A 17,289-nucleotide genomic window follows, 5' to 3' on the forward strand; every position below is an offset into this window, starting at 1 on the left:
CCTAAACGCATTTTGCTCTCTTGAACTCTACCCTTCTGTCCTAGCTTCTTCACCCTCCCCCGTCTAATAGGATCAAAGTACTTCTTTTGTGTGTCCCGGGTAAAGTTGATAGGAGCATATGCTCCCAAACAACTTTGAGTGGAGTCGTTCGAAAAGAAGTTTCTATGGCCCCCTTGCTCATTTAACACTGCATCCGGGTGCCGATGGAGATACAGCGACCCTTGCTCACTTATCACTGTGCTCGGGCCACACAGCGCGCCACTTACGGGTGACGCCCTAGCTTTAGCGCGATTTTGTTCTGGATTCATTTTCATAAGGATTCGACGTGATCATGGAGTGCCGGCTGTCGACTACCTGACGCCCTCCCCCTCCTCCTTTATCCGGGCTTGGGACCGGCCATGTAAGACATAGGCGGAGTTTACAGTTGTAGCAAGGACTCATAGATGTAAATCGTGTCTAGGTGTCAGACGTGAAACGTGTGCCTGGTTGTTGTGTCAAGGTGCATTGACCTATTGTTCAATACTTCGTTTCATTTTGAAGACGGATAATTATGATTTTGATCCGTGTAGTTTGTATAGTTTTATTTCGGACCTCGTAGGTTAGAATAATGAACTAGACCGCGATATGCTTGCGGTTTACTATGCTAGTATCTGCTCAACTCAAGCAAAATCAACTTTATATGATGCAGAGCATTTCTAGCATTTTGAGTAAGTGTGAATGATAAAACTCAAGGTCCAAAATAATGTAAACAAGATCTTATGAAATTAAATTCTTTCTAATTTCAGCCACCTATGTATCAACAAGGTAAATAATTTGATTGGATCGAATAACAACCTAACTTCTTCTAAACAATACACCACTTAATCCAGTTCACTGATGCAAGAGAATAAGCAATTTCTACCAGCCAAGAAATAATGGAACATAAATACAAAAATTAAATAAAAATAAAAAAATTTAGGGTTTGAGGTTGAATGAGCCACTCACTAGCTGTTTTCATGAGTTTGTTGTCCATTGCAGCATGATGCTGGTACCGAAATCCAATCAGAGGGCTTCGATTCTTTTGGATTGCAAGGCTCCAACTTTTTTCTAAAACCTAACCTTTTGGGAAGGATGCTCCAACTTCTCTTGGTCTTGACCAGCTTCTGCAGCTCCTTTTTCATGCTTGAACACTCCTTTTGAAGCTCTAAAACGCGTTTCCTCATGTCGTGATGATCGACACCCACAGTTTGGTCTTCTGCAGTGTCCACTTGCCCGGACACAGCATTTTTTGGCTGGGAGCCCAAGGTTTCCACTTGGATTTTGTGAGTTCTCAAGATTGTCAACAAAGAACCAGCCAGAAATTGATGTACGCAGTCGAAGCTTTTCAAAGAAGAGGACTTGGACAATTACTCGAAGTGGTAACCTCTCGTTCTGAGCTGCATGGGTGCTTGCTTCCAGCGAAAGCTTCTGGCAGTTCATTAGTCTGCAGAGTTGCTCCCTTTCAGAATCTGAAGCCAAGGATGTGCCTGAGGTTGTGGAATAATGCAATGTTGTCAGCATGCATAATCAGACAAAGGCACCATGGTCATAGAAAACATATTATCCCAATGATCTGCGGTACTCTCGAATTTGGTAACATATTAGTAATGTCCTAGTTTAAAAATGCAGGAATTTTTTAAGCTCTAGTCAAATACTATAACACTCTAATCGCTTTTGGTGCAGATGACATTAATATTTGGAATTTCAAATGTAAAATTTAGAGTGCGAGGCTATTCACAGAGTGCTAGTCTAAATACAAATCAGACCAGCAAGAAGAACCATTGACATTTTTTTTTCCAGCAGCCATGCACTTAAGTTTGTTTTACCTTCAAGAAAACATCGATTGCATGATATATGCCATCATCCAGCGGCCGGGCATATTCAGGGATGACAGCAGCCAGTGACTGAAATTTTGGTAACTTCAAATTAACATCTGGCGCGACCTCGGCAAGGTGATATCCACCAGACCGGCTACCTAATAGGTGTCAGTGGGTCAGTGCCAGTCATCAGTTGCCCCTCTTCGATTATGCATGGGGAAGATGATGCAAGGGAAGCCTGGTTTATTGACATGAAATGATCAAGAATCCTCTGAATACAGTCTATGTGGTAAAGAGTTCCCACGGAATAACCCATATTTGTTATGAGAATATTGAAACCGGTTTGTATGGATGGGTTGTATGTATGAGTTGTCATCCCCACTTTAGCTAAGTCATAGGCTAAAGTCACTTTCCATAACTTGTCATTACCTTACATCAACATTTCCATAGCTTGTCATTCACCTTACATCAACCTCAATTTCCATAGCTTGTCATTCACCTTACATCAACCTTTCCATAGCTTGTCATTCACCTTACATCAACCTTTCTTAGTTGCTTGTAACAGCTTCTTTACTTGTAATTTGGTTTTTGCTTTTCCACTTGTTAGGGCAGATTTTAGGGATTGTGTTTGTGTAGTTATCCTACAATCTATTGTAACTTTCTTTTCGCTCTCTATAAGAGTTGCCTTCACTCTCTTGTAACATTCATAATGAAATATACAACATATATTGAAACCAAAACTCAACATGGTATCAGAGCAGGAACCATAGGGTCCTGACTCTGTTCTTTTTTTTTACTTCTTCATTTGCTCATCATCGATAAAGATGGCAAAAGAAAATGCGTCTAGTGCTGACAGTGCCTCATCCTCCTCCCCAAACTTAACCCAAGGGGTTGAGAACAATCCAAATCAACGACTCTGCTCGGTGCTACTGAACAAATTCAACTACCTTCCTTGGTTAAGAGCTGTGTCACTTACTCTAGGAGGAAGATCGAAGCTAGGGTTTATCAATGGAAACTCTGAGCCCCCATAATCCACTTCACAAACTTACGATGCATGGCATACTACTGATCAGCTAGTCATGTCCTGGTTACTTAACTCTATGGAGCCAAAATTGTCTGAGCTTTTCAGCTACTTAGAGTCTTCCCTTCTCCTATGGGAGGCTGTCAAAGACATGTATGGCAACCAAAACAACTCAGTTCGCATCTTTCAACTGAAAAAGAGTGTGGCTAGTTTAAAGCAAGATGATCACTCATTTGTTCAACACCTTGGAAGTATGAAATCCATGTGGAATGAACTCGATATGTATCATCCACACACGACTAATTCCGTTGTGCTACTGAAGAGGGCTGATGAAGACAAGGTTTTTCAACTCTTAGCAAGCTTGAGAGCGGAGTATGAAGACCTGCGTAGTTACTTGTTAATGACTCAAGAGCTGCCCTCCTTTACCATTGTGTGTCATGCAATCCAAAGAGAAGAAAATCGACGAAGAGTGATGAACGTTGAGCCCAAATCCAACTCTGAAGCTAGGGTTTTCACGACAAATCACAAAGCAACTAGTGATAGGGTTCTTGGCAAGAAAGCAGACTGGAAATGTTCTTATTGCAACATGAAGGGACATTTAAGAGAAAAATGTTGGATTCTTCATCTGGAGTTAAAGCCTAAGTTTGATAAGGAAGGCAGGATGATTGAAGATGGAAAGGGTGGAGTCACTCCAAAAGCATTTCATTCAGCTTGTTCCTCAACTGATGGGATGGCCAATTTCTCAACAAATCATGTGTCCTTGATCAACGAGTTTGCTGTTTTTCTTCAAAAGAAGCAAGAAAGCACTGAACCTGATGAAATGACACCTGAAAACCCTATTGCAATGCTAGGGAAATTTGCTGGATTCTTGGCTGACTCGGAGAACACATTGAAAGGCTATATTCCAGGTATTATCAGTGCCATTTCCACTGCTCTTAATGCAAATGTTACACATGATTTTTGGATTGTTGACTCTGGTGCCACTGATCATATAACTAATAAACCCTCTAGTCTCCATGATTTTCAAAGAACTATTGATCCAATTCATGTATCTATTGCAAATGGGAAAGAGGAACCTATTCTAGGGAAAGGAAAGATTAGATTGCTAAGTGAGCATACTAATTCCACTGCTCTCTATGTACCTTATTTTCCTTTTTAGCTCTTGTCAATAGGAAAAATCACAAAAATCTTAGACTGTCTTGCCATATTTTCCCCTCACAATGTTGAGTTTCAAGACCGAGTTACTCAGAAGAATATTGGTGAAGGGTTATTCTTGAATGGACTCTACTATCTCTCAAATGAGTCCAATTTTGTCAAAAAGCTCAGTGTCAACTTAAGTCAAGTTCAGGAACACCAACTCTAGCATCAACGCCGTGCCCATCCCTCAGAACATGTGATGACCAAGTTGTTTCCCCTTTTTTGTAAAAACACACTGGAGTGTGAAACTTGTCAAATGTCAAAAGCCACTAGACTTCCTTTTGTTTCCTCTAATTCTAGAACTAGTAAACTTTTCGAGCTTGTTCACTCTGATATTTGGGGTCCTTCTCGTGTAGAATCCTTTGATGGGTATAGATATTATGTTACATTTATTGATGACTATTCTAGAGTAACCTGGTTGTATCTTTTAAAACTTAAAAGTGATTTGTTTGATGCTTTTAAGGACTTTCACAACCTAATCACCAATCAATTTTCTTCTAAGTTATATATGTTAAGATCAGATAATGGTACCGAGTACACTTCCAATAACATGAGTAATTACTTGAGCAATCATGGCATTTTGCATCAAACTAGCTGTGTTGGTACACCACAACAAAATGGTGTGGCAGAGAGAAAGAATCGAGACTTATTGGAGAAGACTCGATCACTTATGATCCAAATGAATGTTCCTAAGAAATTTTGGTCTCAAGCTCTACTCACTGCCACGTACATCATTAATAAACTGCCAACTCGGGTGTTGAATAATAAATCTCCTTTTGAAGTCATGAAGGGCAGGCCTATAAGCTTGTCTCACCTTAGGACATTTGGTTGTACTTGTTATGTTCACATTCAAGCTCTCCATCGTGACAAACTCAACCCTCGAGATGTCAAATGTGTGTTTATGGGATAAACCAGTTCTCAAAAGGGTTACAAAGTGTACAACCCTAACACGGGGAAGCTAGCAGTCTCTAGAGATGTGCGATTTGATGAATATTCACCTTATTTCCACAAAGGGTTGGAGACTAATGCTAATATGGAAGATCTTATGGACCTATTTCCACTACCTATTCCAGCAGAATTTCATGAAGTCACTCATGCTCATATCAGCACTGATAATTCTCAATTTACTGAGAATGTAACTGATGTAGTGCCAAGCTCTTCTAAACCATCAGAAGCTCAACCAAATCAGCAAGCTATAAGTGCACCAAGAAGAAATCCTACACGAGATAGACATCCACCAGTGAGGTTACAAGAGTATGTTACTTACACTGCAAGGCATCCTATCTCTGCAACCATTTCTTATCACAGATTCTCATCTTTTCATACTTCTTTCCTTAACAAAGTGCCCCACACTTTCGAACCAAGGAATTGTCATGAAGCCATATGCATGCCTGAGTGGCAAGATGCTATGACTAAAGAGCTTCAAGCTCTGAATGATAACCAGACATGGAGTGTGGTGGATCTTCCAAATAGCAATAAGGTCGTGAGAAGTAGGTGGATATATAAGACCAAATTCAACTCCAATGGAAGCATTGAAAGACACAAGGCACGGTTAGTAGCTCAAGGTTTTACTCAAACCTATGGCATTGACTATAAGGAGACCTTTGCTCTTGTTGCCAAAATGAACACAGTGAGGGTATTGTTGTCTGTGCCTGTCAATAATGCATGGCCCTTATTCCAAATAGATGTGAAGAATGCATTTCTTCATGGGGAAGTGTACATGAAGTTGCCTTCTGATCATCTAAGAGAAAATGAACCCAACAAGGTCAGCAGACTTCACAAAGCCATATATGGTCTCAAACAGTCCCCTCGAGCTTGGTATTCGAAGCTTAATTCAGTCCTTGAAGCTGCATGGTTCAAAAGGAGTCATGCTGACACTTCTTTATTTGTTTGAAGTAGTATTACTGGAAAATTGGTTGTGCTTATATATGTTGATGACCTAATTATTATAGGTGACAATATAAATGCAATCAAGACGCTTAAGCAGTCACTTTACCAAAAATTTGCCATTAAAGACTTGGTGCCCTTGAAATACTTTCTTGGAATTGAGGTGGCTACCTCTTCAAAGGGATTGTTCTTGAATCAAAGAAAGTATGTTCTCGATCTTCTAGATAAAGCTAACATGATGGAATGTAAACTAGCTCGAACACCCCTAGCTAGCAAACTTCAGTGGCATGAAAAAGGTGAACCTCTCTCGAACCCTAGTGTCTATCAGTGAATGGTTGGGAAACTTATTTATCTCACCATTACTAGGCCTAATATCTCATATTCAGTTAACCTAGCCAATCAGTTCATGCACTCTCCTACTCTAGTTCACTAGAAAAACGTCAAGAGAATACTTCGATATCTCAAGGGCTCAGTAGGAAGAGGGATAATTATGAAGAATAATGGATCAAATCACATCTTGGCCTACACAGATGCTGACTGGGCTGGAAATGCCCTTGATCGAAAATCCACAACAAGTTTTTGCACATTTGTTGGAGGGAACCTTGTCACTTGGAAGAGCAAGAAATAAACTGTTATTGCTCGATCTAGTGCCAAAGCTGAGTATAGGGTTATGGCAGCAATAGCCTGTGAACTCATATGGTTGAAAGGTCTTCTTTCCGAGCTCAGATTCATAAGCATGGCACCTATATCCTTGTATTGTGATAACCAAGCGGCCATGCACATTGCCTTCAATCTAGTATTCCATGAAATGACCAAACATATTGAAGTTGACTACCATTATATTCGTGCTTAAGTTCAATCCAAGGTGATAGACACCGTGTTCACATGCAGCCATGATCAACTTACTTATTTATTCACAAAAGCACTAGACTCTACTCAGTTTCAGCATTTGTTGTGAAAGCTTGGATCAATCAATCCCTTTGATCCAGCTTGAAGGGGTGTATTGAAACCGGTTTGTATGGATGGGTTGTATGTATAAGTTGTCATCCTCACTTTAGTTAAGTCATAGGCTAAAGTCACTTTCCATTGCTTGTCATTCACCTTTCATCAACCTTTCCATAGCTTGTCATTCACCTTACATCAACCTCAATTTTCATAGCTTGTCATTCACCTTACATTAACCTTTCCATAGCTTGTCATTCACCTTACATCAACCTTTCCATAGCTTGTCATTCACCTTACATCAACCTCACTTTCCATAGCTTGTCATTCACCTTACATCAACCTTTCCATAGCTTGTCATTCACCTTACATCAACCTTTCTTAGTTGCTTGTAAAAGCTTCTTTACTTGTAATTTGGTTTTTGCTTTTCCACTTGTTAGGGCAGATTTTAAGGATTGTGTTTGTATAGTTATCCTACAATTTATTGTAGCTTTCTTTTCGCTCTCTATAAGAGTTGCCTTCACTCTCTTGTAACATTCATAATGAAATATACAACAAATATTGAAACTAAAACTCAACAGAGAAGATCAATAAGCACAGCTTGGTTCAACTGGGCACCTACCCTTTTCTCCAAATTTTCTCTGCATGACGGACTTGCATGTAAGATCATAGCCGTTCGTGGCAGCCTAAGCAGAAACTTGGAGGATGCGACTTCTTTCTTATGAGGAAGTAACCCCACAATATGACGCAAGGGCGCAGCGGATAAAAATGAATAAAATGAAATGAGAACATAAAATTAGGATAAAAAAGATGGATAGGTAGGGTCTACTATCTCCTAGTGTGATGAGAGGCCTAAAAACCCTATAAACTTTGGTTCTAATACCAGCCTACAATGTAGACACTAGAAAGAAGAAAGCAGTAGACTTTTAAACAAGAGAAAGGCACATAAAAATGAGTTTACAACTCAAATATCAACATGATAATTCAAACAACTTATCCCCCTTTTCTTTACAAATACATGAATTTATAGATGCTTAAACCCCCTCTTAATCTACCCCATTAACATATATTTATTACATTAAAATTCATTACTTCAGAACCCTTATATTCCATGTATATCAGCTGAATTTCAAAAGAAAAATGTATTGAATCTTCCGATGATCTTATTTCATGCCCTACATCATTCTCACCAAGTCGGAGAGAATTCGTCCTCGAATTAGAATCACCATCAACTTTGGAGACAAAATATTGATATCTTTCACTCTAACCAAATAGATACTTTGAATAAATGAGAAACTTTGAATTGCATAAATATGCTCCACAGCCAAGGTCTTGATCTAGACATCTTCCCAATAAATCTTCATATGATTAGCTGTATTTGCAAAGTTCCTTGCAATACTTGAATAGAAATTACCATCTCCAATACAATCAACATATTCAGAAGTATCAGTCTCCAAAATATAAATTGTGTCATGTGGCTGGATTGGTGTCAAGGTTTCATAGAGAATTAAAAGATCATGACAAACATATATTTTGGAAGCTTTGACAATGAATTCCATATTCTCCTCTTTTGAGTTGTAATCTCTCTCTCTCTCTCTCTTTCTCTCTCTCTCTCTCTCTCTCTCTCTCTCTCTCTCTCTTTCTCTCTCTCTCTCTCTCTCTCTTGTTGTCTTAAAGTTGAAGTTGCTTTACAGATTTAACAATCATCACAACAAAACTAAACACCGGCGGAATATCAAGATTTAAAGAATTATCACAACATATTGGACATGAACTATCCAAGCAACGATCAAATATTGGAGGAAAGTTCAAATTTAGATCTTCATCTATTGGTAGTTGTAACATCCTAGTGTTGTTACCCTTGATACAACGTCACCCTTGGTTCGAGCTGACATTTTGATACCAACTGATGCAGGGGTGCAGCGGATAAAAACAAATAAAATGAAATGAGAACAGAAAATTAGGATAAAAATTATCGATAGGTAAGGTCCACTATCTCCGACTCAAGGCATCTGCAACCTAATTTTGCACACCGACTTTGTGCTTTAAGACGAATGTAAATTCTTGCAAGCATGCTGCCCACTTAGCATGCCTCGCTAACAAGTTTTCCTGACTGTTTATATGTTTCAAAGAGTTATGATCAGAGAACATAACAAACTCTTCGTAGATCAGATAGTGCCTCAAATATTATAATGCTTGAACAATGGCATATAATTCCAAGTCGTATGTGGAATAATTTAATCTTGAACTGCTCAATTTTTCACTAAAATAAGCAATAGGCTTCCCTTCTTGACTTAGAACAGCTTCAATCCCAATCTTGGATGCATTGCAAAATAGCTTAAATTTTTTTGAGAAGTCAGGTAACATGAGCAGTGGAGCCGAACTTAACTTTTTCTTGATTTGATTGAAAGCAACTGCTGATTCTCCGTTCCAAGAGAACCTTCCACCTTTCATACAATCGGTGATCGGAGCCATAATGGTGCTAAAGTGTGGAATAAACCTCCTGTAAAATGAGGCAAATCCATGAAAACTTCGTACATCATGTATGAATTGTGGCGTAAGCCATGTGGTGACTGCTTTAACCTTTTTATTATCCATATAAATTCCATCTTTAGATACAACATATCCAAGGAATAGCACGTGATCAGCCATAAATGTACACTTCTTTAAATTTGCATAAAATTTCTCCTTTCGCAATGCAAACAACACCTCTCGCAAGTGCTAAACATGTAAGGCATGACATGTGCTGTAAACAAGAATGTCATCAAAATATACCACCACACAAGTTCCAATAAAAGGCCAAAGTTAGATCTGTAAACGGGTCAGGTTTATCGGGTTTGGGTAGGGTTTAATCCAACCCGTTATGTTAACGGGTCATTCGAACCCAACCTGTTAAGCTAACAGGTCACCCGAACCCAACCCATTAATCTAATAGGTCACTCGTTAACAATTTTTTTTTTTTTGCATTCCAATACAATTAGATATATAGTAAATAGACAAGGAACAGTGACTTGCATTTCTCCTCCATCTGGTTTTGGAACTCTTCTTGGAGGCCCTCGAGCTCCTCTTTGCAATTTGAAGGGTCGCGAATCCTTATTTGCGTGAAAATATTAGAGAGCTTGGAGTGGTCAGGGACCATCTCGCTCTTGAGGCGGTCACGTATAGAGCAGACTTCGAGGCGAAGGCCATTGTCTCTTAGATCAACAAATGACTTTGTGGTGTTGCGAGAGCACTAGGTGCGGAGAAGGGAGACAACTTCTTTTACGTCGTCATTTAATCATAACTCCTTGATGGGGAGGATGTCGTGTAAGGTGGAGAGGTCAAGGGTGAGCTCATGGAAATTGTTCGCTAAAGACTCTGTCTGGATGAAGAGCCACATCCGGCTGCCGTTGGATGAGTCTTCAAAAATGGTCTAGATCCTTTGGAGCAAGATGTAGGGCTCCTGGAAGCAGAGGATCGCGGAGTGGGAAAATATAGCGGTTGAGCTATGGATGATGTCTTCGAAGAAGATGGAAAAGAGGGTTGACCTGCGGATCACGGAGTGGGAGATGCGGCGAATGAGGAACTGGAACGACTTAAGGGAGAAGATTTCTTGGGAGAGATGGTGGAGGGAACGGAGGACCCAAAGTGACCCAAAGTGGCTTGAGGGAGCATTCCAATATAATTTATAATAGGTGCTAATAGGTTGACCCAAAGTGACCCGTTATTTAATGGGTTGTTAACGGGTTCACCCGTTAACGACCCGACCTATTAAGCATCCACCCAAATACTACTATTAATGGGTTGGGTCAGATTAAGTTAGCTGGTCGGGTCCAAAATGCCAGGTCTAGCCGAAGTACCTGATTCATAACTCGCATGAAAGTACTCGGAACATTAGCCAACTCGAATGGCATGACCAACCATTCATAAAAGCCTTCTCGGGTCTTAAAAGTTGTTTTCCATTCATCACCCTCTCTAATGCGATGGCACCACAAAGTTGGTTAAGAAGATCATCAAATCTTAGCATCGGAAATCAGTACTTAATTGTGATTTTGTTAATCGCTCGACTATCAGTGCACATCCTCCATATCTTATCAATCTTTAGCATTAACAAGGCTGGAACTGCACAAGGGCTTAAGCTTTCCTGAATAAAACCCTTTGTGAACAACTCCTCAACTTGTCATTTTAACTCCTCATGATCAGTAGGGCTCATCCGTTAGTGTGCTTTGTTTGGAAGGCTCGATGCAGGTACCAAGTCAATTTGGTGCTGAATGGTTCGCAATGGAGGCAAACCATTTGGAATATCTTCCGAAAACACATCTGCGAATTCTTCTAACAATGGCTTAGCCAATTCTGGAATTGGATTATCAATCTGCCCATTCTTTTTGCCAACCAGCACATAAACCACATCACTCTGCTTCATTTCAGTTATGAACTTATGATAAGTAAGGAAATTAGAACCCTTCCCATTAGATGGTTTAGGCCCAAAATCCTTAGAATGAGCAAGCACAATATGCTTATTATCCCACAAAAAATTGTAGGTGTTTTTCCGCCCATCATGGGAAACACTTCGATCATATTATCATGGTATCCCCAAAAGAAGATGGCAAGCATCCATGTTAATCACATCACACCAAACCTTGTCTCTATACTTGTTAGCAATAAAGAAATGGATCAAACAACGTTTGGAAACCTTTACCTCATTGCCATGTTTTAACCAAGATAGCTGATAAGGATTTGGATGTGGTTTTGTTTCAAGCTTAAGCTTTTGCACTGCCTCATCTACCACTACGTTCTCACAGCTCCCACCATCAATAATAAGCTTGCAAACCTTCCCTCCAATTGTACAGGTTGAATGAAAAATGTTGCTACGCAACCAATGACCATCCTCATTGTATGGAGTGAAACAAACTCTTTTAACTACAAGAGCTTCCCTTTAGTCCTCATGTAATATCTCTTCCAAGTTTTCATTTTCATCACCGTCATATATTGCTTCTTATGAGAAATCATGAAAATCATCATTTGTATCTTCGCTTTCAACAAACAAGTTTTTACCTGGACGATCAGATTTTTGACATTCACTGGACTTATGACCAAGTTCACCATGCTTATGACACCTCCCACCAAAGTATGAGCATTCTTGGCATTGGAGCTTCCACTAGAAGTGACTTTTGGGGTAATAGGTGCTGGGACAATAGGCTTGGAAGCTGTTAGAGGGGCTGCAATTGTAGAACCCCATGAAGAAGCACTATGTCGACTACTTTGTTTCTCAATCTGGAGAGCCTTTTGATATGCTTAGGATACACTATAAGGATCATATAGATTAAGTGTCTCCTGAATATTTTGGAGCAATTCGCCTATGTAACGAGCCACCAATTGGTCGTCGATCTCATCCAAGTCATTTCGTGCCAGCAGATTGTAAAATTCCTCCGTGTAAGAACTCATTGACTTATTGCTTTGCCGAAGATTTTGTAGGTGCATACACAAAGATCTTGGATAATTGTGAGGCAAAAATTCAGTATGCATGTGTTTCTTCATTTTTTTCCCTTATTTCAATCTTTCTCTTTCCTTTTCAAATCCAAGTGGCCTTAACTTGTTGCCACCAAGTTGATGCTCTTCCTTGTAAACGAGTGGCTACCAATCCCACCTTTTTGTCTTTTGGAACCTCCTTGAAATCAAAGACGTCCTCTACTGCTGTCAACCAATCGAAGAGATCCTCTAGTTGTATCCCACCATAAAACTCGAGGATTTCAGTTTTACCCTCAGAACCAGCAATTATTGTTATTTTGAATCACTCGAGCAACTGCTCTATGAGGAATATATGGTTTCCTTCGTGCCTCAAAACCCGCAAATGGATTAACATTTCCAGGTTCTTCTTCATAATCTTCCTCGTAACCCTTTGGTGGTGGTGGAGGGTTTTGTCTTTCTCAATGATTTAGTGGCGGGTTGTTGGGAAGTTGAAGACTGATTTCCTCCATCATATACATCATTTCTGCAAACTGATTGTCATGTCGAGCCAAAGATTGCTTGATTTCTGCCATTTCATCTCCTTGGGAATGAACATTTCGCCTTGGAAACATCCTGAAGAACGTAAACTAAGCTATGATAACCAACTGATGCAGAGGTGCAGCGGATAAAAATGAATAAACTGAGATGAGAACAGAAAATTATGATAAAAAGGATGGATAAGTAGGGTCCATTATCTCCTAGTGCAAGGAGAAGCCTGAAAACCCTATAAACTTTGGTTCTAGTACCAGCCTACAACGTAGACAATAGAAAGAACAAAGCAGCAGACTCTTACAAAGAGAAAGGCATATAAAAACGAGTTTAAAATTCAAATATCAATATGATAATTCAAAATAACTCATCCCCCTGTTCTTTACAAATACATGAATTTATAGATGCTTAAACCCCCTCTTAATCTAGCCCACTAACATATATTTATTACATTAAAATTCATTACTTCAGAACCTTTGTATTCCATGAATATTAGCTGAATTTCAAAAGCCAAATGTATTGAATCTTCTGATGATCTTATTTCATGCCCTGCATCACAATATCTTCAAGTAGAGCCTTCTAGTCTGCCTCAGAAATGTTAGAAATGGTTGTGCCTGAGTTTGCATAGTTTGTATCATTAAGGCTCGACTGCCTATTCATCAAGGGAAGATACCTTCTAGTACAGAATATGAGAGAAGAGGCAATACTCTCAGGCCTCATTCTTTTCAATTCAACAACTTGAATCAATCGCTTATAGAGAGGTAAGCTAAGTAAGGATGCATCTTCATACCACCAATCATCGGCAAGAGGTTGTGGTGTAGCTTCATCAGAAGTTATTTCATTCCATAAGGTTGTTAGGTTCTTCATGTCATTTTCTCCTGATACTACAGGCTAACTGATAAACTTTTGGATCTGCATAAGCTTTGATAGCCAAGGAATCGATGCATCGTGAAGCAATGTGGAGCTCTTCAGCATATTGTTGAACTTATTCACATGTTTCAAGAGCTACTATTGAGTCTCTCCAAATGCTGAAGACTTCAGTAAGGAAAATCTCCGTTTGCGTAATGAGATTTCCTTGTTCATAATCTTTAGTCATTTGGATTCACTTTTGGTGTATGTTTTACTTATGGATAATCTTATTGATATTGTCCTCGAATATGAGTTAATTGAATCATGTTTCTTCATACATGTGACCGATTCAATTCAACACGTGATTAGGTAGGAATGTGGGAAAGTTAGTTGTCTGGGTGAATGCGTAGTACGCACACTAACTTTACACCTAAATCACATATCTAACAACGATTTCAGGTCTATCCCACCTGATTAAGAGCATTGGCACGCTCCTCGTTGTATGAATGGTACTTAATCACCATTTAAGGGACCTTAAATTCTCTCTGACATTGAGTTTTTAAGGATATTCGAGATGACAATGATCATAAATGAACCACTGAAGAAAATAGAATGGAATATCATTGCACCACCTCCAAAAATGAGCCTAAAGCTTTGATTTGAGGCCAATGGGTTGTCTCCCAACTGGAAACATGCCACATGTGACCGGTCTGGAGCTGGGTGATTAAGCAGTTTACTTGTTTTGGCACGACCTTTTGGGACACTTAGGTCGAACAATGATGCTACGACGCATCTCTTTACCTGAAGTAAGGATCTTGTGCCTACAAGCACACTTTGCCAAAATCCATAGTTTTGGAAAATTTGATTTCTAAATCATCCCTAGCAAAGATACAAAATGACTCTCTTTTCACAGTGGATTCCAGGGAATATATGTGGACTAATCCAACCAAAATACGGACTACATAAATACTTATGATTTTGGTTGATGAATCGACAAACTGGTCACATGTTTGTCCACAAACATTACTGCTAAACCTTATGGCCGATTAAGGGTTCACCACCTTACTTATCCCTTAAGGTCTAGGAGATTGGATAATGCCGGAGAGTTTATATCGACGGTTTTTGATAAAGTATTGCAGTATTTGGGTATATAATTGAACATTGAATTCCCATGTTCACCCCAAAGAGTCTCGCCTAGTGATCATAAAGTGTAATTTAAACGATCACCCGAATTTTGGTAAACGTACCAAGCTTTCGGTTTATGCCTAGGGCTATGCAATCCTTGTACGCAGTTATGTTGGTTCGCCTTGAGGCCCATTGCCACCCAACCTATATGATGTTACAGTTGGTTACTGGGTACGAACCTGACGATTTTCGTATTTACGCATTTGGGTGTGCATTCCATGTGCCAAGTTACGCCACCGCAACGTACCACCATGGGTCCTCAACGAAGGATGTGTATATTTTGTCGATAATGATTCTCCCTCACACTAGCTCTCTTAGAGCCCTTGCACGCGATCTTTTTACCGCTCATTTGCGAGTTGTCACTTTAATGAGACAGTCATCCCACCATTAGAGGGAGATAAAAACATCAACGTTCCTGGAGAACGGCGCGAATTTGCGTGGACATTGCCCACTATGTCTCATCTCGATCCCCATACTGCACAAGTGCGATAAATTCTAGATTTCAAAATGTTGCTCCAAACACATTCCTCTGATCTAGCTAAAGTGACAAGATCATATACCAGCTGCAAATATGCCTGCAAGGATAGACGTACTGAACGGACGTCGAGTCAACATCCTTGAAGGGTGTGCCGCACCTGTTGGATGATTTAGACGCCCCTATTGAATGATCTGATACACCGGTGGATAGCCAATCAATCTGTCTTGGCCTAGAGCACGACAGATAATTCGGTTTGTAGGATTCACTTCCCTAGAAGAGGAAGACACGGCACAAAAATGAATCTAAACTCGGTCGCTGTCAAATCATTTTCATCTCTCCCGAGACTTAAGGCGCTTAGTCCAGTATACTAGTTTGGATGAGCTAAATGGAATTGAAATGAGATTATCATCGATGATGTTTTCACTTATATAGTAGCTACCGACATAAATGAAAAACGATGATATCGAACCTTGTTCCATTGATTAAGTGACAACGTAGAAATGATTGGACAACTAAAGTTACAATCCAGGTCAAATTCCTTACCAAAGTTTGTTTTGGACTTGTTGTTCCTACACTGCCCAAGGTAACCCTATTGGGAAAGGAAGCGTTATAAGATGAATGAAATAATGCGATATGATGCACGCCTTACGACGCAAGGTTTCCTTCAAAACGTCCTATGATTGATAGCAGCATTATGAAATACGGTTAATGTTTTCTCCATAGGGATATAGATACGTAGATTTACATGTAAGTTCCCGAAGAATTACATGGATTGGTTCAAATAGTTCCAAAACCATGAAACACCCTCTTAACTTGTTTGAGGCGTTCACTTACAATCCGACGGATGTGGTATACCCATTTAAGTGATTATTTGATCAGTCAGGGATATGAATTATGCCCTTGCGTGTTAAACTATGAAGTCTTATTCCAAATTGCTAGAGTTACAGTTTATGTTGTTAACACGAATCTCACTAAGACTCCGGAAGAGCTTGAGAAAACTGCCTCGCACCTGAAGATGGAATTTGAGATGAAGGATCTTAGGAAAACTCATTTATGCCTTGACCTGAAGTTGAAGCATTGTTCTGACAGTATTTTGGTCTACCAGTCGAACTACACCTCAAATGTGTTACCTTTGAGTATACCTTTGATCATCCATACGTTATATGCAAATGAGACCCTTGAAGAGGTTATGTAATCCGAAATTCCATATCTAAGTTCAACTTTGCGCTTCGTTGTACTTAGCTCATTGTATTAAGACAAGACATCTTCTTCGCTGTTGATCTTGGTAAAGATGCAGTATTGCATCCACATGCATCCACTGAATTGGAATTAAAGACGTACCCTAAAGGTACTACATGGGCAAACCCCAACGCATCTTGAGGAAATCCAACCCCCCTGATCCTTGAAATGATGTTTTCCTTGTTTGTTATGATGACGCAGGTTACTTATCAAACACGCACAAGGAAAAATCCCCAAATGGTTATGTCTTTACCGTTAAGGATATCGCAATATCTTGGAGGTCCACGATATGACCTTAGTTGCGAAATCTTCGAATCGTTCCAAGACTCACCTCACTTCACTACGCCACAAGTAAGACATGGTTATGAGTTCTTGTTGAGCATATTCGAAGTACTTGCTGTGTTTTTCATCCATCGTTGAGTCCCGACGACAATCCATGAAGACTATAATGCATGTATCAACCAGACCAAGCCATGATACATCAACAAAGTCAACACTAAGACATATTACGTCTACATCTACATCAGCAAAGCATCAGGAGATTGAAGTCATGCAAGCTGATCCCAAACAACCTTGCCGACCTCTACACGACTTTATTGCCGAAGTCGACCTTCCAGAAGCTTGTCCAAGGAATTAGTATGCCTAACTATCCTATGCAATGCTTATTTGGAAGTTATGTC

The 17,289-nt window shown here is 39.7% G+C and overlaps 1 pseudogene; it reads right to left on the bottom strand.

Moving 5' to 3' along the window:
* Positions 1 to 756: 756 nt before the first annotated feature.
* LOC126592427 (BTB/POZ domain-containing protein At5g03250-like) lies at positions 757 to 13,954 on the bottom strand (annotated as a pseudogene).
* Between the last annotated feature and the right edge of the window lie 3,335 nt (positions 13,955 to 17,289).

Source organism: Malus sylvestris, chromosome 12 (genome assembly GCF_916048215.2).
Source record: "Malus sylvestris chromosome 12, drMalSylv7.2, whole genome shotgun sequence".
In the NCBI taxonomy this organism is placed as follows: Eukaryota; Viridiplantae; Streptophyta; class Magnoliopsida; order Rosales; family Rosaceae; genus Malus; species Malus sylvestris.